Source organism: Electrona antarctica (assembly GCF_951216825.1).
Source record: "Electrona antarctica genome assembly, chromosome: 21".
Classification (NCBI taxonomy): domain Eukaryota; kingdom Metazoa; phylum Chordata; class Actinopteri; order Myctophiformes; family Myctophidae; genus Electrona; species Electrona antarctica.
The window spans coordinates 12671047-12694932 of record NC_136802.1 but is presented as its reverse complement, the minus strand read 5'-3'; the positions used below and the strand labels follow the sequence as shown (position 1 = coordinate 12694932).

The 23886-nt window shown below is 42.7% G+C and overlaps 1 protein-coding gene across 5 annotated transcripts in view; it reads right to left on the bottom strand.

Moving 5' to 3' along the window:
* LOC306913665 (adhesion G protein-coupled receptor L3) overlaps positions 1-22518 on the bottom strand; it is a 347671-nt gene extending 325153 nt beyond the window's left edge. For all 5 annotated transcript variants that reach the window (XM_079490459.1, XM_079490461.1, XM_079490462.1 and 2 more), the window contains exon 1: positions 21926-22518. The gene's annotated coding sequence lies outside the window, so the exon portion shown is untranslated. The remainder of the gene's footprint in view (positions 1-21925) is intronic.
* Positions 22519-23886: the final 1368 nt, after the last annotated feature.

The following is a 23886-nucleotide window of genomic DNA, read 5'->3' as shown; positions in this document are numbered from 1 at the left end:
TTACTGTAGCTTTTGAGATATCTTGTGCGCACCTGGAACTAGTGGGTAGAGCTGGGGGAAAGGCCATGGGACACCAGAACCAGCAGGTCTCATCATACTGAAGGTGCACTGTGCTGCCTTCAGTCAGTCAGTTTTGTATTTTGTTATTTAGCACCCCCTGTGTGTTGTTTTGTGTAACTGCATTTAAGTCATGTCTTAATTGTTAATGTCACCAGGACATTCTGATCATTGGGATCAAAGCACTTCAACAGGTGTGTCTAGTTAGTGCTCTTAGTGACAGCAGGTCAGGTTAATTAGGGCAGAGTGCAGAGCTGATCATTTCTACATGTACCAAGCTCAGAGAAGGACATGCTGTTTCTGCTCTCTTCATTTGACGTTTAGATCTTTGATAGCATCGTTGGTAAGAGTGCAAATACTTTTGATGTTATTATTTATACATGTTCTTACAATTAAGAGACATTTGTACAAGTTTTGTGAAGATTTAATACAGACACTTTGCATATTTAGGTAACAATGTTTGTACCTGCTTGCATTACTAATATGTGCTGATACATTGTATTGTGCAACATTATACTTACCGTAGCCTATGTTTGGGAAACATTTGGAAGTTTGTGTAACTTTTATATTGTTTTATGATTTACTCATACTCACCGTATTTACATTGTACTTGCATTCATGTGATTTGTACTCATTATGATTGTATGTATGTTTTCTTTCTGTCAGTTTTACCCTACTGCCAGTGATTACAGTAAAGACAACTGGAACGTCTTTGTTGGTGTGATTATTGGGGATGGAGTTTATCTGCCTGCCGATTCATGCAAGGCGTGTGAAGGGGACAGGACAGTAAAACAACGCTTTCAGACGGACCAAACAGCGAAGAACGAGCTTCACAACAGTACATCACAACAGTGAGTGCCGCAGTATACTGCATTCAGAGACGAATATTCTTCAAGGATGTCGGACAAAAGGTCATCTAAATCCTCATCTGAATCTGGATCATACCATACAAGGTCACGCGCCTCAAGCTCATCTAAAAGATCGAGTCGCTCATCCACTAGTGCAGCTGCAGCCTTGGCTCGTGCTGATGCCGAAGCTGCTAAAACGGAGGCTGCATTTATAATACAGGAGAGCAAAATCAAATTGGAAAAAGCACGTTTAGAGATATCACTTGATGCTCTACAAGCAGAGAAAAAAGCTGCAATTGCAGAGGCTAAAGCTGGAGCATTAGAGGCAATCATGGAGGAGCAAGATCATGACCGTGGTTCTAACATTGATCTTGAAAGCCATGATCCAGTAGAGCGCACCAAACAGTATGTGAAACAGCATGCAGAGCCATCTACTTCTCAGGCATCAACAGCTTTAGGACAAGTCTCTGCAGACAATGTTAATCAACAAGATGCAGACAGTGTTGTACACCATGCACCCACAGATACTGTGCAGCATCCCATTCAGATTAAGGAATCCAGTCATGGCCATCATTCGCCAGTGCGTGTTTCATTTGCTGGAACTCAAGTACAGCCCAGTATGTACACTGATGTTCACTGGTCCCACTCTCTAGATAGGAAGGCCCAAGCGCACAGGTCTTATTCTCCAGATAGGAAGGCCCAGGCTCACAGGTCCCACTCTCCAGATAGGAAGGCCCAGGCTCACAGGTCCCACTCTCCAGATAGGAAGGCCCAGGCTCACAGGTCCCACTCCCCAGATAGGAGGCCCCATAAGCGCAGGTCCTACTCTCCAGATAGCAGGCGCCATGATCACATGTCACACTCTTCAGATAGAAAGTCCCAGAATATAAGGAGTTCAGGGGGAACCATGGATCACACAAGTCGCACAACTCCGACTAGTCCTGCTGACAGTATGTCAGAACTTGTCAGGTTTTTCGCAAGACGCGAACTTGTGTCCTCAGGGCTTCTGCAGTTCAATGATCGCCCTGAGAATTACAGGGCTTGGAAAGCATCATTCCTAAATGCCGTACGAGGTCTAAACCTCACAGACAGTGAAGAGATGGACCTCTTGGTGAAGTGGCTAGGCATCGAGTCAGGCGAACATGTGCGAAGGATGAGAGCCGTACATGTCCATCACCCTGAGAGGGGTCTCAAGATGATTTGGGATAGACTTGACCAATGTTACGGGTCACCAGAGGTCATTGAGAGTTCGCTGTTTGGTAGATTGGATAGCTTCCCTAAGATTGCTAACAAGGATCACCAGAAGTTAAGGGAGTTCGGTGACTTGTTAATGGAGCTTGAAGCTGCTAAATATGATGGAGAATTGCAGGGACTCACCTACTTAGACAGCGCCCAGGGCATCAGGCCCATTGTGCAGAAGCTGCCTTATTATTTGCAGGAGAAATGGCTCTCTCAAGGTTCTAGGTACAAGGCTAAGTACAACGTTCCTTTCCCACCGTATACCTACTTTGTGGAATTTGTGTGTGAGCAAGCTAAAATGCGAAATGATCCTAGCTTCTCGCTCATACAAAGCAGTGCTGACCCTCCAGTTATGGGAAAGTTAGCTCCTAAGCCCAGCAGTCAGAAGCCTCCAATCTGGGTCCATAAGACTGAAGTGTCTCCTTCCACCTCACCTGACACAACACGTAGGAGTAAGGTGGATCCTACTAAGCAATGTCCCATACACAACAAACCTCACCCTCTCCCTAGATGTCGTGGATTTAGGGAGAACTCCATTGAGAATAGGAAAGCCATTTTAAAGCAACTTGGCATCTGTTACAAATGCTGTGCCTCATCATCACATCTGGCCAAAAACTGTGACAGCAGCATAAAGTGCAATGAATGTGGAAGCGAGAGTCACGTCTCAGCCTTGCACCCTGGGCCTGCTCCTTGGTCCGCACAGGCTCAATCCCCTGCATGTGAGCATGGCGGGGAGGAAAAGAAGGATACGGAAGAGACTACAGTTTCCTCAAGCTGTACACAGGTCTGTGGAGCAGAACTCACTGACAAGTCATGCTCGAAGATTTGTCTTGTGAAAGTTTACCCTGCTGGTCAGCCGGGAAAGGCCATCCGGTTATATGCGATACTGGACGATCAGAGTAATCGCTCCTTAGTACGGTCTGAGTTCTTCAACCTTTTCGGCATCAAGGGCTACAACTACCCTTACTCTCTCAAGACTTGTGCTGGTGAAGTGGAAACGAAAGGCAGAAGAGCACATGGATTCCGGGTTGAATCCATAGATGGACAGGTTATCCTCGACCTACCAACACTGATTGAGTGCAACGCACTTCCGAATAATCGCTCGGAAATCCCTACACCGGAAGCAGCAATGCACCATGCACATCTGAGACCTATAGGCCCCACGATCCCAAAGCTCGACCCTCAGGCTCCCATCATGATCCTGCTTGGCAGGGACATCATTCAGATTCACAAAGCACGGGAACAGATAAACGGGCCATGTGACTCACCCTATGCTCAAAGACTAGATTTGGGATGGGTGATTGTTGGCGATGTCTGTTTGGGTAATGTTCACAAACCAGTTACTGTGAGCACCTACTTTACCAACACTCTGGATACCAATCACCACGAACCATGCCCTAATCGCTATGTCGTGAAGGAAAGGTGGTACAGCAGCAAGGTCCCAGGTCTCCCCATCCCTGACCATGTGGAGGTTCCCACATATGGAGATTACGGAGAACATGTCTTTCAAAAGACCGAAGACAATGACAAGATTCCAAGGCCAGAAACAAGAGTGTCTCTGACAGACACCCAGCTCAAAGAACTCTGTGTCGGTTCGGATGCTTCAGACAAAACAATAGGAGCAGTTCCCTATCTGAAGATCCCAGTTGCAGAGGATAACTGTCACACAGGTTTTGACAACCCTACGGACCGTGTTACAGGGTCCATCCCTGCCGTCTGTCTGCAAGACACTGCCTGGTTCAGCAGGCCTGCAGTCTTATTTCAGCCAGAGAAGCTGTCTCTCAAGACAGCAAGCTTTGAACTATTGGACTCAGAACGGGATAAAGACATCTGCACACAAGTGACAGAGCTCACATCCACCGCCAATGACAGCAGTCATGTATCTCAGCGCTTTGAGCGCTTCTCTACCTGGAGACCTCTAGTGCCGGTCTCGACAGATAAGCAGGATCCATTCATCTTCACTCCTGTCACACTACACACGCAGAAAATCGTCCCTTACTCAATTCTTCCAGGAGATTTTTACAGCAAGGACCTGTACAAGCGCCAGTGGCGACACGTGCGAAGCTTTGCCAATACCTTCTGGGATAGATGGCACAAACAATACTTGTCTACCCTGCAGTCACAAAGGAAATGGACCTCCAGTAGGCCAAACATCCCACCAGGAACTGTGGTGCTCATGATGGAGTGTCAGTCCAAAGGGAATGACTGGCCTTACTCTGATGAGTATACTAGTAACAAGTGTCTTCTTCATTCACAGTAAACTGTTAAAGGTTTGAAATGTGGTATCTTGGGATACCAAGCGGGGAGTGTGCTGCCTTCAGTCAGTCAGTTTTGTATTTTGTTATTTAGCACCCCCTGTGTGTTGTTTTGTGTAACTGCATTTAAGTCATGTCTTAATTGTTAATGTCACCAGGACATTCTGATCATTGGGATCAAAGCACTTCAACAGGTGTGTCTAGTTAGTGCTCTTAGTGACAGCAGGTCAGGTTAATTAGGGCAGAGTGCAGAGCTGATCATTTCTACATGTACCAAGCTCAGAGAAGGACATGCTGTTTCTGCTCTCTTCATTTGACGTTTAGATCTTTGATAGCATCGTTGGTAAGAGTGCAAATACTTTTGATGTTATTATTTATACATGTTCTTACAATTAAGAGACATTTGTACAAGTTTTGTGAAGATTTAATACAGACACTTTGCATATTTAGGTAACAATGTTTGTACCTGCTTGCATTACTAATATGTGCTGATACATTGTATTGTGCAACATTATACTTACCGTAGCCTATGTTTGGGAAACATTTGGAAGTTTGTGTAACTTTTATATTGTTTTATGATTTACTCATACTCACCGTATTTACATTGTACTTGCATTCATGTGATTTGTACTCATTATGATTGTATGTATGTTTTCTTTCTGTCAGTTTTACCCTACTGCCAGTGATTACAGTAAAGACAACTGGAACGTCTTTGTTGGTGTGATTATTGGGGATGGAGTTTATCTGCCTGCCGATTCATGCAAGGCGTGTGAAGGGGACAGGACATGCACAGTAAATTGTGACTAAATTTGACTGAGGGACTGCCATTGGATTTTTAAAAATTTTCGTTTTTTCATGTCACAGCTTCAAATTGACATATTGGTTGTTCAGTTTGACCCACCAGTTTTGGAGATATGGCTTATAGAGTAATGTCTTGCAGAGAAACAGCGAGTTGAGAAAACAGGCTTGAAAGGTTCACTTCTGTGGACTCTAACATTACACCTAGCTACATGTTTAAGCATTTATTTCATGTTTACATGTCGATTTCAGCTCTGACACTTATTTCAGACATGCTCTAGTATGTGAAGAGTCTGCCTGTGCCATTAACTCATTTTGGAAAAACAAAACAAAAACAAAAACAAAAAAACGTTTTTCTCCTCTGGTGAAAAGCTGGAATTTGCGCGATGGCAGTTTCTCAGTCAAATCTGGTCACAATTATGTGGCAATTCAGACAGTATTTATTTATTTTATATATATATAAATTCTTCACTAGAGGACAAGCCTCTTGATTTGCAGCAACTCCGTTTTCGAGGGGGTTTAAGATATGCAGTTTGGGGAATTGAATAGACAAAAAAAACTCAATAAACTGTGTATTATTTTATTATAATCTGTTAATGTAGTTTATAAAATGATTCGACTATTCACTCAAAACATAACACTTTGGGAAGAACTGCCTAAGCCAGAGCATTATAGTGTGTATGAATAAATACATGTTTCACACTGTTGTAATGAAAAACACACTCCGCACAGTACAGTGGAGAGATAGAAATCACCTGTGTGTGTGTAGGAGCTGCATTCAAGCCGCCAGGCCAATTATTTCTGCCCAGCTGCAATTATAAAAGGCTCCCCAGCTGTGTTTGACACAAAGCTGGCTTAGGGAGAGAGAGAGAGAGAGGCTTACACCACCAACCAAAAACATCAACACAATTACAGGAGTCCTAACCTTTCACAGCGTTCAGTAGCGACAACAGAGCCTTGTCAAATGGACCTTTGGTCTCGGGGCTGTTTGGCCGAAAAATGCCAAAAAGCGGTTGAATCTTTCACCACGAGTCTCTGCAAGAGACTGAATCGATAAATAGTTGTGATTGTCCTTTCAACTCATTCAATTGTGAACTGTTATTGGGGAGTATAACCTACGTACAGTGTGCACTATTGTAAAGGAAGATACACAGGAGAACTGTAACACTAAGAGCTACTGAAGTGTTCCTCTGACAATGAATACCAAGGCAATGATTACAACTACCTTATTAATCATTATAGGCAGGAATTCCATAATGAGTTAACCCCAGCTGACCCAGTGAGCTCATCGTCTAGGTATAGAAGCTGTAATTTCACAATTCCTGAGTGCTAGGATGCTAGTGTATTAGCCAGAACAGCCACATGAACCCTCGCATCCCTACCCTGGGGCAAACGTTAGACACAAAAAACAGATCTACAAGCGCAGGCACAATGCACTTGCAGATTGGCTATTTTAAGCCAAGATATTCAGTGTAGAGGGGAAAAGAGAGAGGGCCTCCAGTCTGATAAGATAGTCTGTTTAGTCTGATATTTGGCTATATGTATTATGTATGAGGGTGCGAACAGACTAGACAGATTATAAAACATTTAACACATTTGTGACTTCAACCTAGCGGCCACCCTCTGCATACATACAGCACCCTGTACTGATTATGAAGCAGCATTTGATGACCGGCAAAGAATATGACACATCCATGATGTGCCTTTTCTCGGGTTCTTGAAGCATCATAAAAACCACATTACTTGAACGCCAGTGAATACAGTACATCGCACGGTTGGCCATGGAAATGTCTACGGTGAATCTTAAATACTGCACGCATGTCAAGCGTATTAGCAGGCATGAGGAGGGTGGTCTGGCACCATCAATGCCGTCTCTGTCAGAAAGATAGAGACTTGCTGAAGAGAATGGCTGTCATCCTGCCTAGAGATGGGAGAGGAGGAGGAGGAGCGGAGGGGACTGACATCTCAGCTCTTCTATCTGTCACTCTGTCTCCACGATGATATATGGATGTAATATGGCACCAGCCACGCAGCAGAACCAGTCAATACCATCAGGCCAAGGAATGCTATAAGAGGGACAATGGAAGACTGTGACCCTTGTTATGGAATGACAAAAATCCACAAGGATGGGGGGGGAATGGAGGGGGTACATGGAGGGGGGGGGGTGCGATGGATAGGGGGTCTTCCATCCATTCATGCAGTCCATTTCCTTCACAGTCAGCATTCACATAATATCTTCCAAGAATGATAAAACGCTGTTGCATCGAGTCACTCAACGGGAAGTGTAATGGAAGGAGAAATAAAATTCAAATGATACTGTGCCAGAAAAGGTGTGTGAGAATTCTCTGATATTCTATCCATTTTATGGAAGAAAAAAAAAACCCCATAATGCCCTAACAAGAGTACAGTGTATGATCCCCCCACACATAGGCTACTGCGTGTAACGAGGTTGCTGTGCAGTGTGCACCAACACAACGCATTACCTGAACTGTAGTTGGGTAATGCAATATTTTATTTATTTTTTTATTCCCCTACGCTGTACTCCAGCGTGTGTACTTCAAGCGTGTTCCATGTTAACCTCCCTCGGTTGTCAGCGAGAGCGTTTTCCTCCGTAACCACCGCGGGGAGGGCGAAGAACGATGCCGAGGTGTGCCGCGCGAGCTCCCGCTCCCGCGCAGCCCTTGAACCAAGGTGATATCTGTGTGTGAACACAGACGAGTGAGAGCTGCGCTGTATGTAGTGTATGCACCACCCCCCACACACACACACACACACACACACACACACACCCCACTTTCCAGCTCCTAGCCCTGCGGGGCCCTGCGCCTGCCTGCACGCCGGTGCCGTTATCTGCTGCTTATTATTTGGCTGAATGAGCTGGAGCGGGGGCTCCCGGGGGCCGGCTTCTGACATAATGACTGATTACAGTCTTGCGGCTCCCCCTCTTAGAAATCCCACCACTGCCACGGCCGCATCTCGGCATCACAGGCGAGGACCTGTGTGTTTGCGGGGAGGGGGTGGGCTTGTCTGCAAATTGCACCTCACCCCCTCCACGCACAAACCCACACACCCTCCGCACACGCACACGCACACACGCACACGCACACACACACACACACACACACACACACACACACACACACACACACCTCTTGCCAATGAATTCGCTTAAAAGCCCTTCTCAACCTTTTTTGCCAACTGTGGATAATTGAATACCCACTAAGAATATGAGAATGATGCATTATGTATTAACGCAAACTAATCATATGTTGCCTTCTATCTCAAAGATACCTGGGCGCGTGCTTCCAGTCATGTCAACAGCTACCCTTCTCAAATGACACAAGGTACAGACAAAAACGTGCTGTGATGTTTACGGCCATTTACCTCCTCTGGCGCGGTACATCAGTCCAGGCTGCTCTGACCGCAACTAAAGAGGTGAGACAGGGCTGGAAAATGAGTTTATTTTTGCCCAGCAATGTCACAAGTCTGTTGAACTGATGGGGCCCACTGTCATTATTACACCAACCTGGTTTTCTAGACTTAGTGCACTAGTTCTCACAGTGTGGCCTGGGAACCAGGAGTCCTTGGGGGGTTCCCAGCTAAATTAGTTAATATAATATAGCATACAAATCTGTTTAACCACTTTAATCCCAATTTATATTTTAAAATACGTATTTTTTTCTTTCTTCTTTTTTTAACTGTGGAATAATTTTGAAAATGTTTTAATAATTTTTAAACAACAAAAATCATCTCTTATGGGGTTCCTGCCACAAAATCGTTTAAATGGGTATCAGCGTCCCTAATTAATACATATCAATCAGGGGATCCTTGACATGGAAACATCTGAGAACCAATGGTGTTAGTAGTATAGAAGCAGGATTATTAGGCAAGGACACTCTGGACACACAGGAGACTGAAGACACACCAATCCCAGGCAGGCTCATCACATTGATGAGAACAAGGGACTGCTCTCTTCAAGTGACTGTTGGCCAAGGCAGACAGTCAGCCACGGCACCCCCCTCCACCCCCCCCCCCCCCCCCTCCACACCACACGCCTGTAGTACCCCTAAATCCAATTCTATGCTATTGATTAGCAGAATCAATTTGGTCCAAGACACAAGCGCAGGGGGGGCGGGGGGTGGGTGCTGAAATGCTGCAATACATTTTGAAGTTGCCACTGACATCACATTCTGATCGGCTGAATGGATAAACCGCCTGTGAATGCATGACAAATATGCATTCTCTTAATTAAAAAGAAGGGGGGGAAATAAAGGAGTAAACGACCTCAAGTGATACATCAATAAATCTTTACTCGGGGAATGATCCACCTGCATGCAAATGCTGCTCATTATATTTTGCCAATCAAGTATGGCGAAGAGGGACGGCATTGTAATATGGATGTAATTTGGAGAAGTTCAGAATAATATTATTAATCAACGTCTTTCCCAGGCGTTCATGCTCGGTGACTGTCCCATTTCTGGCTTCCTAAATACAAATAGATTTTCTCTAAAAGATTAAGGATGTGGATTTTAAGTGAACGTACTACTACAAAAGTAGTATTTTTCTTTTTAAATAAAATAAAAAAAAAGGAAATCTCATTGCCATTTTATATAAAGATAGTAGTAACTAAATGATAGTGAATACCAAGGAGCGTATTAGTCAAATTTTAAATAATCATAAAAGGATAGTGATATTGATATTGATTATCAGGCCTTCAACTTGACTGCAAGGTAATTAAATAAAAAATGTCATACGTAGCATATAAAGTATACATAAGCTGAATTTGCTACTTGCTAGGCATTATACCGACATTGACCTAACCATTTGATTATTCCTTATCACTATCAGTGACATATCTGTTATGAAAACATCCGTGCCTGTAACTATCAGACAATTGACACTACTAGATTATGGAATGTTAAGATGCCATAGCAGAAAAATGCCCTCTGGCATTTGCAGCTCCATTAGACTGTGTGGTAAAAGTCTTCTTGGCTTTTTGATGGTCAATTAGTGATCAGATCAGGAGGTCCCGATGGTTTAGGGAGGGCGTAACACGAACCGTCATTTCCATTCATTTGTATGCAGCTGCAGGTGCAGCAGCTCATTACGTATTCAAGCCCAAACCCTCCTTCCAAACAGGCCATAAATTAACTTCTTTTAGGGCTTCGGTGGCAGAGAAGCACTGCATCTTTGTTTTAGCCACATATAAAGAACTGGGTTTCAGGGAAAAACTCAAAACTACTGCTAAGCCCTCAATATCAATCTCGTGGCAGGAAACCTAGTGTCACATTGTAAAAATGCACGTAGACAAAACCACACTTTACAGAGGTAGTAAAGAGGTTGATGTACTGTGGCTCTGTCAGACTATGTCAGTTTGATAGGTTTTGGATTCCTTTTAACAGCACCAACAGGGTCACAAGGGTGGCTCAAATGTATTTTTTTGTGCTAGAATAGATCAACAGATGTAGGTAGCTGCACTATCCTTCATTTGAAGCAAAAATGAAGAAATATGTTCTTCAAATCTTCTGTATAGCATGTTTCATACACAGAGAAGCTCAATATTAATATGCAATACAATAGCCTGTATATATTCTAGTGAATCTTGTATATCGCATGAGTGGGCCTATTATACTGTACTGTACTGTACTGTACTGTACTGAATGTTAGCTTTTGATACAGTACATCAAGGCCAGGCGTTTTATGAATCAGTACGACTTCATACAATTCCATTTTCCATGTATAAAATCGATAAATAAGACTTACAGTAAAAGTAAACATGTCCTTAAAAGTCATAGCATCAGAGGCAAAGCCAATAAAATATAAGGAAGCCGTTCATTATTGCATCGCTTACACAATTCTTCTATATCAAGAGGACACATCGATTCTCACTCATCTTTTACTCCATTTGTATAAAAGAATGCATTTGTTGCAGCAGAAGCTATTTGATTGCATTCCACATTGTGTCGCAGTATTTGTATCGCAGTGCAGGATGTAAATTGTTACTGTGTACACAGCTCCGGCTACATTTTTGACCCCCCCCACCATGTGACAAGTTAACAAAGTGGTAAATTGTGGGTTTAGCTTGCAGATAATCCAAAGTGCCGGATGTCCACACATAAAAGTTTGGAGGGAAATGTGTCATTGGTCACGGTCGTGTGCACACTTGAGCTCAACAACCTCGTGCTGGAACGTGGGGCGCTTGCAAGCTTTTATTCAAATTGAATGCATAAATTACTCCAGTTAATGGCACCGGAAGTCAAGACCAAGCCAAAACTATTTGGGTGTGTTTTGTTTTCCCGTCTTAATTGCAAATGCCAGTATTGCCCGTCTCACCAAAAAATCCCCTAGTCATTATACCCGCATAACCAATATTATTTGTACGTCTCTAAATGTTTTGATGAATTGAACATGGTGGACCCTCTTGTAAACAAGTGTAATGCTTAATTGGGTCGTCCACTCACAGTTAACAGTCTTTGTATTGAGTTTGTGCTTGAAATGTACTGTAATTCTGCAAACTGTTAAATATTTCAATCAATCAATCAAAAAAGTGTCCACCAATGGTTGCATCCAGTGAGTCACCAACTCCCACCCATCTCAGGCCCCGGCCTTTTAACGGCCACATTTGGATTTGGTAGCAAGTTATCTATCTGGAACTAATTTGATAATCCCCAACAATGCAGATGTACAGCAATGTGTGATAATTGGAAACAATGGAGCCTAGGTAGGTCTTCGTCAACTAAAGAAGATGGTGGGACCAACATTGGTTCTTCCTGTCACACTCAAACCCATCTCACACAAAATGTGCAGTCACTGCATGGCTGGGCGATATGAATCATTATTATTTCAAACCTTTGCTTTGAATAAGATTGATGAACAATTTGTTATAGTGAATACAGCTGATCTACAAGGTTAAAACGTATTATGAGCTTTAGAATTGTCTGTTTTCACTATTTTTGTACACGTGCATCTTGGTATGAGACAAATCGATTTAGTCAATTATAAAAACACTCTTGTAGTTGATTTGTTAACCTTGACTCGATTCTCAAAGATTAAGTCGGTTATTGGTTATAAATATCAGTTTCGAAATATTTTCGGTTAATTGCGCAACCCTATACAGTAAGTCACATGCTTCACATGGCATATGATATCAATCCAACATGGGTGTCTTCACAGTGCCGCAACATAAGAAACCACTTCATGACTCAAAAGGCCAAATAGCAGGGGACACTCATTCTTTCTCCCTCATAAACCTTTAAAAAGCTTCCGGCTTTTATGCTCTGGTCCTTTGTGCACACGTCTGGTATGCAGCAAAAACAGTGATGCCAGAGCACTCAGTCAGCTAGCACCACAAAAGAAGCTACCACCAACACCGGTCCTATCTGGTCGGTGACCTCATTTTCAGCTCTCGATATACAGCAAAGAAACACATCGTGTCATACAGCGAAAGCACCACATCAACATTAATGGTGCTTGTGCATCACGACTAGTGCCTTTTTTTGTCCTCTTTTTACCCCCCCTCTCTCTCAATTTACGACACTCTGGCGGTTTCTTCTTCTCAGAGCCGTATGGCATTGAGTGATAAACACATTGACCTTTAACCCATTTTGGGCGGGAACCCCTTTTGGTGTTTTAAACATTGTTATAATTTAGCTATTGAAAAATAGCAGATCTACAAGCTCATAGCGCGCCACCGAGTGGCGCGCTACGAGCTTGTAGGTCTGCTATTTTTGAAAAATCGTGAAAATATTTATTTCAGAAAACTGGAGGATTAATTTCGACGTCAGGCCTATTTAGACCTGAGATCAGATTCTAAAGATGTCTTCTACATCCTGACAGTTTTCTGAAAAAGCTATGTTTCTATGTCAGTCGTTCTTTGATTTTTCAAAAATAGCAGACCTACAAGCTCGTAGCGCGCCGCTCGTAGCGCGCCACTCGGTGGCGCGCTATGAGCTTGTAGATCTGCTATTTTTCAATAGCTAAAGCATAACATAATGCTAACACCAAAAGGGGTTCCCGCACAAAATGGGTTAAACCAAATAGCAACCTCCCACCGATTTCATTTTGGCCATTCCATTTTTTTCATCCACACTCTGATATTTACATTATAGAGTTTGTGAAAGCCTGGGCCAAATACCAACATGCTGTGTGTCTAAGCTCTTTTTAAGACAGAGGTCAGGACAGACAGGTAAATGTGTTCACAGGAGAACCTTGAAGACCTTTTTTACATAGAGGTTTTTCTCTTTTTTCGCCCGTCAGTGACATTCCTGCCAGACAAACTGTGCTTTCGGCAGGGTGAGCTATCTCCCTCCTAACAGCATGATCACTCCTGTCCTTGGAACCTTACGGAACCCAGACCCTTACTAGAACAGCAGGGAAGATTTGGCCTGCGTGTGTTTGTGCATGCGTGCGTGCGTGCGTGCGTGCGTGCCTACGTGCGCGAGTGAGTGCGTGTGCCCACACAAACGTCATAATGTGTGCCCTGCTTGATAAAAAGTGCAACATGGGTTGAGAACTCTAATTCATCTGGGGCATTGCAGTATTTTGAAGAAATAAAATTAGAAAAATGCTGTAACTCGTTTTAGAAGGGAGAAAAATAATGTGAAGTATTCTTTTCAATATCTAAAATGTAGAGTAGAGCGTTCACTACGAGTTATCATAATTTTATTCAAGGACTACTTTCATCAATTTTCAATGGATCTTAATATTGTTGACTTCACTAATGCTTATAACATCGGCCTGTATTTCAGAGAATGGTTGTGGACAGTTCCGAAACCCACCTACCAGTGACATCATCAGTACTCCGTAGGCAGTTTTGGTCATTTAAAACCTTTCTTTTTTATTAAAGCAAGACGAATGGCTTCTATTCTGACTTTCCACTCCAGGAAGACAAAGGATGACATTTCTATTAGTCTGAATCCCTGCTGATGATGAGATTGGCAGGCAGGTCTCTGAACCGTCCATAGCCCACCAATGAGTACAGTAGACGGAAATTGTGCCATCTTTATAATGATCATTAATAAGGATCAAACATGAAGATAAGAATGTTCCCACTGTCCTTCATATTTGCTAGAACCTTTCCCTGATAATTTGATTTGTAATCTTGGATATCTGAATTGAAGGGTAATTGTTGAAATGTAGTTGTAGTACAGTAAGTAAGTATTCAAAGTAAACAATCACAATTACTGTTCAGTTATTCAACAGCAGGCCTTGGTATCAGCTGAGGCAAAAACCTTAGCCTTTTTCACTGCCAACTTAATGTTAAGCTATTTGTGACTGATGCGTGGAATGTAGTGAACTGATTGTTCTTCTTCTTGATTAACACAGGCTGCTGTCCTCACCTCTCTTTGCTATAATTGGTTTTCTGGGTTCAGTAAATAATTTTCCTCATTAACGCTAATGCATATGGGTGCTGGGTGGAGGCAGAGGGTTTTCACAGCAAAAGCCACAACAAATCAACAAAGGTTGATTCGAAAGACATGTGCTGGTAAAGGTAGATGGTAATATGAAAACATTGTTTTCATATTACTGTTGTGCAATCTGAGCAATTGTGCAATTGCTTAGATTGCAATCTGAGCAATTCCCTTACCACCCCCGGCCCCATAGCATCCTTTATCGCTTGAGGCAAAGCAGTCATCTAGATAAAGAGGTAACAACAAGGTTTGTTCACTTTGGGATCCCATTGTTCCATTGCAGATCTGGGTTGTTGCAAAAGCTTACCAAGTTGGTATGAGTTTTGCCTGCTTGTATAGAAATATGACAGCTTTGTGTGTAGGTGTGTTTGAGCATGTGTGTGTGTTTGAAGCACACGGTTGTGTTTGTAGCACGGAATGTGATGATTTGATTGGTTAACGTATGATGATGTAGGATGATAAGAGCGCCCCTCACTTCACACAAGTGTGATTTTTTTCTTCTTTGGAACGTCCCATTCCAACTGACATTGAAGTAGGCTAAATAAATAATAAAAAGTGTTTCCAAAATCAATTTGACCAAGATTTCTGCACAGGCACTAAATCATTTCTGCAATCTTTAGTGTCTCTGTGGTAAACACCCATTAATGTTGCTTTCTTCCACGATGTCAACTATAAAAACAAAATTCACACCGACACAAGAATGTGAACAACAGACATGAGCGTGCGCATGACGGAATGTGTGTCCGTGTGTGTGACGTGCGTGTGACGTGTGTGTGTGTGCATGCGTGCGTGCGCGTACTTAGCGTTATCGTTTGAGAGAGCCAAATGTCCATACATGGTTACTATTGGTTAGATGAGGAAAATGACAGATAATTTGCTGCTACTTAATTTTGAAGAGCTCGTTTGGGGATTTCAGTAGACTTGATATAATACTTGAATAATATGAGTTATTTTAAGTAACTAAGGTTACAGTTAAGATTAGGTGTTATGTAAAGCAGGCAAAGGCTCTCACTAGTGCATGCTCGTGCACAAAAAGGGTAAGATAGTCACATCACATCAAGGTAAACAATACAAGGGGCGCCCGCTGGCCAAGTGGTCGAGGCGCATGCCACATATACTAGGCTTTGGCCTGACAGCGTGTCGCGTGTTCGAGTCCCGTTCATGACGACCTTTGCTGCATGTCTCTCCCCTTCTCTCTCTCTCTCTTTCCTGTCTATCTTCACTTGATACTATCAATAAAGGCAGAAAAGCAACAAAGGAAAAAAAAGGTAAACAATACTATAATCTCAGAGTTTTGAAACACTTAGTTTATGATGGGCTATTTCGAATCGATGCACTGGTAAAAGCCTTCACTCACTGTACTACAAAAGAAGCCTTGAGGCCATATACTGTAAAAGCTAACCCAATGAAGTAAATTGAAGAGCCCGTGTCTCCATTCATACAGCACTGGCAAATTGGATTCCACCTGGCGTACGATCATGTCCAAAAGGCAAAATCAAATCAAATAAATGGAATTGGCTTTGGAGAGGAAACGCAAATACACTTGCTGCATAACTCCAGTACAATGCATGAGCAGGGAGGAGAGGGGGGGGGGGAAGGGTATAACGTCAGACAAAGGTAGGCGGGGGGATCCCAGGTAGAATACAAATACCCAAACAAAGAAACATGGTTTAAAATGAGGGCACTGAAATTAGCCCCCATGATTAAAAGCCAGCACCATAGGGATAGATATGGGCCAATGCATAGTGCAGGTCTTAAATCATCCTGTGTAAATAGTACGAACTCACAGAGAAACACTACTACATACTATGGCAACGGAAGAAATCCATCTCAAATGGCCGACTTCAAATGGACCCAGCTAATTAAGGATGACTTGTTTAAGGATGAAAATCATTTTTTGGAAAAATACTAAAAATAAGAAAGTATCTTCATTAGCATCGATACAAAAGACTGAAAAGGGGGGGTTGGGCTGCTACTTGTATACAGATAAATTGTTGTGAAAATGTCACACATTTTTTTTAATTACAGGGATAGTTCAGATTTTTTTAACTTAAGTTGTATGAAATACTTGCCATTAATATAGTGGTTGCAACTGTATTAATTGATTGCCCGAGTTCCATGGTGGGAGTTCTGCTCTGGTTTTGGTCAATATTAAGTAGTTCCGGTCATTTTGTGGGGGGCACTGGGGGTCTGGGGCCACGCAGTAAAAGTAAATGAATCCACAAAACGAACGTAATTTGTATTGTTGACCTATTTCTAAAATATTAGCGCGACTTTCGTTCAACTTTGACCCCTCTATCACATGGAACTATTTTTTGGGCGTAGTGATATGGACACAAAAAACATAGTTCTGTGTGATAGAGGGGTAAAAAAAGAACGGAAGTTGCACTAATATTTTAGAAATAGGTCAACAATACAAATGATGTTAGTTTTGTGGATTAATTTACTTTTACTGCGTGGCCCCCAATGCCCCCCACAAAATGGGAACCGGAACTACTTAATATTTCACCAAAACCAGAGCAGAACTCCCACCACAGGACTCGGGCAATCAATTAATACAGTTGCAACCACTATATTAATGGCAAGTATTTCATACAACTTAAGTTCAAAAAATCTGAACTATCCCTTTAAAAATAAGTGAGAGAGAAGAAAGACCAGCACGGGGACAATTTAACCACTTAAACCCATATACTAATTTAATTGACAGACCTGCATCCCCATGGGCTTATACTTGGCCCACTCTTTTCCCCTCTACACAGGGTTGACACTAAGGTCTCAGTGGCACTTGCCCGTTGGGCAAGTACAGGTTATGTTCTACATGTCCAAAGGTCATGCCTACTTGGCCGAAAAGTAAATTGTCCATTATAAAACGATGGGTAAAATATTTGAATTACTTTCATGGACTCAAATTTTACCCACATATCTATGAATATGACTGTGGGTTCATACTTATATTTTACAATATTAAGTGTAGCAACAGTTAAAACAGCACATTATAGGTAAACAGGTGCTGTTATTTTGCATTCCAGACCAGAAGACTGGCAGGCCATGTCAGTTTAGCCAGATACCTTGTGTTGTGTTAATTCAGTCCCCTCTCAAATGAGCACTTGCCCGGTCGGGCAAGCTGATAGCAGAGTCCACCTGCCCGAAAGTTTTATTTACCTGCCAGGGGCAGGTGGGCAACCCTTAGTGTCAAAACCAATGTCTGTCTTCATAGACAATCTACACACACACACCTCAATGTGTCAAAACAGTGGATTGTCTCCTTGTCAATAGTATTTTGACAGTAATCCTATTCCAACTTCTGCAGGCCCAAAGATGTGGTGTGATTAATTGACAGCGGTAAAGGCCCGGACCGCTTGGCCTAGCGGTCTGGACACCTAGGCTCCATTGCAGTCCCAATCCTGACGACCTTTGCTGCATGTCTCTCCCCGTCTCTCTCCCCCCATTTCCTGTCTATATACTGATACTATCAATAAAGGGTACACTCGTAACATCATCATCATACCCGGAAGTTATATACTAAGTGCCAAAAAACTACTTTCTGGCCTTGACAGCTCATACATCCAAACAGAAAAGTCTGATTGCATTAAACAATGTTACACTAATTTAATTGCCACTCAATTTGCCACTCACTTTATGCATGCGCATACCCTCTAAAATATGCCAAGAAATAATAATAGGCTACTAATAACTGAGTGGTAAGCTTGTTCTTAATTCTAAAATGTTGCTAGAAAATGAAGCTAGATTACATTGCATGTTTGGAATTTGTGTGTGTGTGCGTGTGTGTGTGTGTGTGTGCACGTGCGTGCGTGTGTGTGCTTGCGTGCAGCTTATCTACAGCACTGCTGGACTGATCAGTGTGGAAAAAGCTTTGCATGTACACAGCACATTATCTCTCGAGTCAATTGAGTCAATTGATCAAGATACATTAGTCCGATTTTTGAGATTCTATTTCAATTGGCTATGATTCATATGTTTGCCAGAGTTGACCGTTTAGCAAAGAAATTACACAAATCCTGAACGGACCCCAAATTGTAATCAATCAAGGGGCCTCTACACAACGTAGAGCCCTACTGCAAGTGATTTCAGTTCCACCCATAGGGGCACCACAAATGCTAGAAATCTCACAGTTTGTGGTCTTGTGTAACTCATACCCCTCAGACCATTGATACCCCATACCTTTTGCCTGTAATTGCCTTATAGAAATCACACCCGTGTGAAGTGAGGGCCGATCTTATCATCGTACATCATCCATTCATTGTCAATGGGAATTACATTTTTGTATAGGACAAAAATAGTCGATTTGCTCGTCCAAGACGTACATACTCCATTCATTGTCAATGGGAATTTAATCTTTCTGTAGACAAAAAAAGACGATCTGCTCGTCCACATATGACGTAAATACTCCATTCATTGTCAATGGGAATTTACACTATAGCTGAATATATACAAATGTCATTCCGGCCAATCACAATTTGCGTCCTCACTTTTGTCTTCAATGTTTGTGTTTACACAAAAGTCCAAACCCACACCTTTGTCTTCAATGTTTGTGTTTACACACACTATTTTTTTGTTTTACTATAATTTTTATCCCACGATTTTGCAACCCAGTTTTTTTTTTCCCCCCAGTGCCAATTATCTAATGTAATCCTGGGCGCTACACTTCCTCTGCCAACCTGGGGGGGCAGCGGACTGACCTCATGCCTCCATCTATGCATGAGGAGTCCAAGCTGCTTCTTTTCACCTGACAGGGGGGAATTTCCCTGTCCGGACATAGCGCGTGAAAGGAACACATTATTCCGACCAGTTCCTTTCCCCTCCATCAGGCGGCCAGGGGGAGGTAGTTTTAGAGACCAGGATTACTGCATGTTTCTCCACACAGAAAGGCCCTTTCGCCAACCCCACCTCGGGTATGGGCACTGATGACGCGGAGGAGGGAACACGCACCCCAGCGCCCATTTTTGACAATGTTTCTGTTTACACAAACACTCAAAGCTGGACATGGGAAACCATGTCTTTTGCACACCTTCAAAGTGACAGGTGCGTGGGAGATGACCCAGCAGGGGCCCAAACACAGACAAAACTCCTGTACTGTAAGATAATACCTTAATGAGAATATAACAACATTTTGGTCTAAATGAGACCTTCACCATCTGAAGTATTCAATCAATCAATCTGATTAAATGTGTGGCCGTGGCCTATTTCTTAAAAGAAACATCATGAATGCAACATCCATTCATACCAAAATCAGAATAGCTCTATAGCACCTCCAAAACCACTTTCACTTATGCCCATAGGGCTAAAAATGCAAACAGCTGTACAACAAACTACCCCGTAGCCGCGTAGCGGGATCCACACGTAATTCCGACGGAGCATTAGTCCGACTAGTCCAACATGTGCTGCTCCCGTGCTTGCGGTTATGGTTAGGTTAGGGTTTGAGGTATTAGTCTCCCCCCCGTAGCTTCTTCGTGTCCCGAGTCTGAGTCTGACTGAAACAGCCCTGGGCAGGTGAGCAGGCCTGGTGGAGATCTGCACACAGAGGAGTGTGCTTTTCTGTTTTATTTCTTTGTCTTTTTTCCTTCATCACCATTATATTCCCAGAATGCACTAGACAAGACGACAGCTACAGGGCAAAGTGAGATGTAATTTCTTTGATACTGCCTAAAACTATCGCTGTGAGACCAGATGTTCCTTCCTTTGGATAAGGAGTGTATTTTCCAAAAGGAAGAGCCCTACATCTAATCAAAATAGACACAATACATTGAAAACAAGGTAACGCTTGACATAAGCAGTTAAAAAGAATGCAGCAAATGTCCATTAGAGTCGGTCAAGGCAAGGCTCTCTGGTACAGACTGTGTGTGTGTGTGCGTGTCTGTCTGTCTGTCTGTCTGTCTGTCTGTCTGTGATGCTCTGTCTGTGAGGCATGGAGGCTGCACCCCCCCCCCCCCACACACACACACACACACACACAAATGTACACTGCCATCCTCCTGCAATTTACCTCTAAATTCCACTGGACCTAAAACTCTAAATGGCAACACGAGCAAACATCAAAACCCCCATTCCAAAGGGATGAAGAGGAGATGAATGGCAGCACTGTGCAGTGATGGGGAGACCTCAGAGCATCAGTTTCAAGTGATTGGCTTTGCAACCTTTCACACTTTTGATTTTGATGCTGAAAGAGTCCTGTCTTTACATCAAAGCACATATAGGGCCTAGGCCTACAGTCTGTACAGTGGCCCCTCTATGCGTACCCTCTCCCCCCTCTCTCCCTCTGTATGATGATTTGAATATGCAATGCAACCATGCATGCACCCACACTCAGTCTCTGTCTTAGTAGGCCCATTTGTCTATGCGTAGCCTAATATTCATGATTCATTAGTCTATGTAGGATATGTTGCAATATATTAAAAGACATGTATGGATGGATGCATTTAGCTGGTTGTGCTTTTTCTCCAGTGTGCCACTAACTAACTGATGCAAGCTCTCAATGTGCTGTTCTGACATTTGCTCTTAGTAATCTATTATGGCATGCTGGCATGAACAATATTCTTCTTCTCTTTTTTTTTTTTTTTAAGTAATCAGTCTATACAATGTGAAATGATGCATATATCAATATCATGTGATGTGATACGAATGATTTATAAAGTTAGTAATGATTAATTAGTCTATTAGGTCAAATGTAAGCCTATTCAATTTTGACTGCATAGGACAATTATGCGACCAACCCCCCCGAAATATGAATCCATCTAAATCAATCGATCTATGTGATTTGATTGAAATATTCGTCCATGTCAATCCATGCAACTTCTCAGCAAGACAATGGTATAATTGATGAACATCGTTTCAAGGAGCCCAGGCATCCTACGGCAACGGAATGAATGGAGAGGAATGGGAGAACACCTTGGCTTAAACGTTATATACAATAATATGCAGACAATTCCAGTTACGACTGAAACTGAAACATTGTCCAAACCTGTACTCCGGATCGATCCGGGGAAACAGTGGGCAGCAGTCAGTTATATCCGTCGAAATGAAATTATCATATTGCCTATCAATATGTGGCGCTGATTGATGAACGCCACTTTAAAGTAGCCTATCGATGCCGCGTTTAATTAACTGTGGGCTGCATGGGGAAACTGGACCGTTTTATACAGCAATGCAAAAACAAAAAACACCACCATTAAATGCAGGGTTGAATTATGGTCATTTTAACCTAGCTCGCTGGATGGAACTGCAGAGATATATATATATATATAGACACGTTAATTGATGCGCACAAAATACAGCAATGCTTGAAAAGTCTGACACTTACCCGCACGTCTTTAGATCAGAATGATGATATAAGGATATGTATTGCTTCACGTCCTCCCATTTAAAGTATTCTTTCTTAGTATTACGTGTCTTTCTCCCCTGGGTGATATATCGTATCGTCCTTACGGGCACAGTGCATGCGGATTGCACCTAATCAAAGGCTCATCGGGAGAGGAAGGGAGAGGAAGAACGAATCCAAATAGTTGCCTCCGGGTAAACTCCTGTCAATATTATCCTGAAACCTCCGCATCTATCTGAGCAGAAATGTGTCTAGAATCCTCAAAGCGGCGATGTTGCAGCCAGGCAGAAAAAAGAAACGGGTGCTCCTTGTATTAGTAGTATCCACAATACTGTCGCTTTGTCCCTTTATTATGGCACAAGGCGTCCTCCAGTGCAGTGGCTATAATACAACATACATCACGATCACGTCCCATGGAGCTGAAAGGCAGAAGGCGCCTACACAAACACACACATAGTCACACACACGCGCGCCGCGCACACACACAAAAATCAAGAAGAGTATCCAGAAGAATGTCGCGGGTGTCTTCGGAGAAAAGCTCCAGATGGGGGGGCTGGGTGGGGGGGTAATCGCGAAGTTGCTTTGCGTCCAAGACAGAGTTCTCTCTCTCTCTCTCTCTCTCTGCGACTATGACAAACCTACCGACCGCATGCAATGCACTGCCTCTAGGAGGGACGCTGGCTGGAGACTGTAGCTCTCACAGCGACGGAGAATTAAAGGTGAGGAGAGGAGCTGTGGATCTGGATTGCCGCTCACGCTGTATACTAGGGCTCCACCTAGCAGCAAATACGAGATAACATGCTGCTATACCCAGTACCCAACGATGGCTTTTCTCATACAGCAGGTGATGCTCTTTCTCTCAACCCGTTTACCCCCAGTTTGATAATTGGAATTAAAACTTTATCATATCAAACTTTGATATGATAATACTGTATATTTATTAGGGATTAGGCCACTACTCTGGGTGTGAACTCTCCTCCTTGGCAAGTATGAGAGTAGTTTTGGAGTTTATTCTATTTTGGCCTCCTGTTTTTTTTTTCTTACCCAGGAGAATTTCGGACTAGAAGGCTTTCTTATCTTTATTTGCAGTTGTTACGTCCCCACCAAAGAGGTCCAGGTCAGGTGTTATTTTGTGCAAAAGTGCATCATTGGCTATTTCCCCTACAATAAGCCTTCAATGGGGGTTGTGGTTTTTGTGCTAATTCGCTTATTTCCATCGACATAAGTAGTAAAGTGTGCCGCTTGTGATACTATTTACATTATGAAGAGAGGATATATTAAAAAATATATTTTTGAGCGAAGGAAATAAGCGAATTAGCACAAAAACCCAATGCCCCATTAAATTCAATGCAATTCAATTCATTGAGGGCTTATGGCAAATAGCCAATAATGCGCTTTTGCACAAAATAACACCTGGACCTCTTTGGTGGGGACGTAACAACTACAAATAAAGGTAAGAAAGCCTTCTATAGTCTGAAATTCTCCTTTAATGGATGGAGTAGAACCAAATGGACCCTTGCAAGCAGGCCAAATTCCATTTGTACACTCGAGTTGGAGTTACAGACTTGTAAAAGCCCTAAGTAGGCTACAATTTTATTAGCCTACAATTTTATTAGCCTACAAGGCTAAGTAGTAACTATCAATGTAATTAGCTGCCACACGGGAGACTCATATTGTTAAAATAGGCCTACAATAATATCCATAAAAAAGCTACAAAATAGCAAATTACCCAACGTCAAAAATCACATTCTTTGCCATTAAATACTCACTCACCTGCAAAAATGCCTTGTTCTTTAAGCTGGTTTCAGTAGCATACGTGGTTTCTTATTTTTCTTGATGAATCAACATACTAGGCCTACGTGGCGCAGTTATATTATTTTCTTTAGTAGGCCACGCCGCTCATGAGGCTTTCGAAGTTCGCGCTCTACTTGTCCAGTGTCTGT